This window comes from Myiozetetes cayanensis, unplaced genomic scaffold, assembly GCF_022539395.1.
Source record: "Myiozetetes cayanensis isolate MyiCay16 unplaced genomic scaffold, myiCay2020 scf6-25, whole genome shotgun sequence".
Taxonomy (NCBI): domain Eukaryota; kingdom Metazoa; phylum Chordata; class Aves; order Passeriformes; family Tyrannidae; genus Myiozetetes; species Myiozetetes cayanensis.
Genome location: NW_026087853.1, coordinates 38,120,071 through 38,123,028, shown reverse-complemented (window position 1 = coordinate 38,123,028; position 2,958 = coordinate 38,120,071). Strand labels below are relative to the sequence as shown.

General features: G+C 53.3%; 1 protein-coding gene across 1 annotated transcript in view; it reads left to right on the top strand.

Moving 5' to 3' along the window:
• Positions 1–1,667: 1,667 nt before the first annotated feature.
• Positions 1,668–2,958, top strand: part of AMBRA1 (autophagy and beclin 1 regulator 1) — a 131,182-nt gene continuing 129,891 nt past the window's right edge. Inside the window, exon 1 of the mRNA XM_050336795.1 lies at positions 1,668–1,761. The gene's annotated coding sequence lies outside the window, so the exon portion shown is untranslated. The remainder of the gene's footprint in view (positions 1,762–2,958) is intronic.

Below are 2,958 nucleotides of genomic sequence, written 5' to 3'. Positions count from 1 at the left end.
AGTTAAGAGTTGCTGCTGTATAAGTTGCCTGATGGCTCATAATACATCTGACGGTCTGTGCTAAAAATACTGATCGCTAGACCACAACACCAGCAGACGCTGAATGAGCTGCATGGGTGACGCTGAGGTCAAGTGAGACCTGGGCATGTGTAGGTACAAACACTGTCACATAATAACAAGCTGGAGTTTCTCAATTTACGCTATGAATAGCTCTCCCCAGCATGTGCTGAGGCCAGAGTGAACTCAGTGTGGAGGCACTTCCTGGAAAACATTTGCTGTTCAGTTTTGCCTTCTTTCAGCCACTGTCACTTTTGGTAGAGTTTAATTTCAAAAAGGATTTCACTGCTTCTCAGTTTGGGCAAAAACTGCATCAGGCCACACCTCACAAAGCCAATCCACTGAACACAATTGTTCTTTCCTGAGTCAGATGTCAGTACACTTCTGTTCACTCGGGAAATGTAGGGAGCAGTTTGCCCCACATACTCCTAAGTAGCTTTCTTCAAAACAATTCACCTAACACTTTTTTCTTTTCCCTCAGGTTTAGGTAGTATTTAAATTTGAAAGCTGCAATTCATGTTCCTTCCCTGTTTTCTGGCTTCTCTGTACTTTCAGCTCATCTTGCCAGCTGCATTCCAGGGTACTTATGGGTTTGTACAGTCAGAACTTTGAGACATAAAGTCTACCCTGACCGTGTAATACCTGGTAAGTCTCAGTCACCTCTTAAAGGGTGATAGTGACTGGCTGTTCAAGGTATTGCATTTTTCACTATTTGACTAAATTCCCTGTAAAACTCCATCATCAGCCCTTTTGGGTATTCCTTTAAGATACTCCCTCGAAGACTGGCTGGCTGTGCTTCAGGCTGCCTTTGCTCCTGCCAATCCCACATATCACACGCTGACTAGGTTTTCCTAGAATCGTAGAACGGTTTGGGTTGGAAGGGACCTTGAAGATCATTGAGTTCCCATCCCCTGACATGGGCAGGGACATCTTTTACCAGACCAGGTCACTCAGAGCCCCACCCAACCTGGCCTTGAACACCTCCAGGAATGGGGCATCCACAACTTCCCTGGACAACGTGTTCCAGTGCCTCAGCAGCCTCACAGTAAAGAATTTTTTCCTAATAAATAATCTAAACTTATTCCCTTTCAGCTTGAACCCATTCCCCCCGTCCTGTCACTACATGCTCTTGTAAATAGTCTTACCCCATCTTTCTTGTAAGTTCCCTTCAGCTACTGGAAGGCGGCAATTAGGTCACCCCGAAACCTTCTCGTTTCCAGGCTAAAAAAAAAAAAAAAAAAAATTGAAAAAAAAGTGTTTTCTGCAAATTGCTTTGAGATTTGTGTCCAGTTTGGACAACCTTTATCTTAGAAGTTTAGAACAGAACTTCCAATCTGTTTTATACAGTCTGCTTATTGTACGTATTAGTTTACGCCCGTTCTTTTAGTAGCTTGTTTGGGGTATCCCACAGTTCTGAGCCGAGCTGAGCCGGTTGGCATTCCCGGCGAGCTCCCAACCCGGCTCGGGGCTCGACTGCTCTCGCCTGCCCTCCGTCGCCCCCGGGCGGCGGTGGAGCACCTCGTCGCTCGGCTGGCGCTGCCTGGCGGCGTTCTAGCCTCGGCTGCTCGGGCCTTGCTCCCGCGCTCGGCGCCGCCGCCGTTCGGGCCCGCTCGGCGCTCGGCTGGCGCGCCTGGCCGGAGCTCGGCTGGCGGCGGCGACACCGACGCGGGGGCTGCGCCCCGGCCCGCCCGGCCCGCCCCGCAGGTACGCCAGGGACCGCGCGCCGCCGGCACCGCGGCCAGGGCGCGCCGCCGCTCACGGGCGGGCGGGCGGGCGCGGCCGGCCCCGCGGTGGCGCCCCGGAAGGCGGCGGAACGCCCGTACCGGGCCGCGGCGGGCGGAGCGCGGCCGAGGAGGGGGACTCGCTGCCGGGGCCTTTGTGCGGGAGCTCCGGGGCCGCGGCCTTCCAGGGGAGGGGACGGCGGGGAGGCCGCTGCGCTGCCCCGGGCCGGGCGCTGCCGCGGGAGGGCGAACCCGCGGCGGTGCCTCCGCCGGCCGGGGGGACGGGACGGGACCGGAGCCTCCAGGGAGAGCGGGGAGCGACCCCTGCCCCGCCGGAGCGCTCCTGTAACCGGGTTTTGTGTCCGAGTTTGGGTGCCTTGCGCCTCTCTGCCCATCGCCCCCGCTCTCCCGGGGGTCCGGTCCGGTCCGGCGGCCGGGCTGCTCTGGAATCGTGTTTTTTGTCGTTGCTGTTGTTGTTTTCCGGCCTCACCCAAATAAAACGTGCAGGAAGTGTTGGTTGCTCTATCTGTTATGGTTTTCTCCTTGTGTTGCAGAGCACTTGCTTGTGAAAGTAGTGTTTGGCATAAAATACGTTCAGGAGTGCCCCCAGTTACCTCTTGTCTTGTGAGGGAGCGGGCCCAGCTGATTCACCAGCTGTAGGAACGTTTCTTGTTTTCATCTGCAACATTCCTCCAGACAACACCTCAATTTCTATAGTGTTTGTGTGGTGTTTTGAGATTATTTGTGATCTTGCTAGTACCGTGCGTTTTGCTGCCGCTGGAAAGCAATTTTTCATGGACTAAACCAGCATTTTATCTTCAAGAGATGCTGTGGGTGGTTATAGGTAGTTTTAGGCACTACACACTTTTCAGTGTCGTTTTGTTGTAACAGACTGATTCAAGAGTTGCTGTTATCTAGGTGCAAGCCCCTCCTCAGGAAGATTAGTTGTTATGAACGTGAAGTCAGTGCTCACTGCTGCTCCATTTTCTCCTCTGTATGAAGTGTGCTTTGGTCTTTATTTAAAAACCCAGTGTGTTCTTCTATATTTGTCCTTGTTTACTGCTCCACCCAGCTTGGTGTCCTCTGCAAGTGTCATCTGGCTTCTTTGCCTTTGCCACTCCCATCCTCTTTCAAATTGCTAATGGGAATGTTAAAAGGGGACCTAAGAATGACCTGCTGG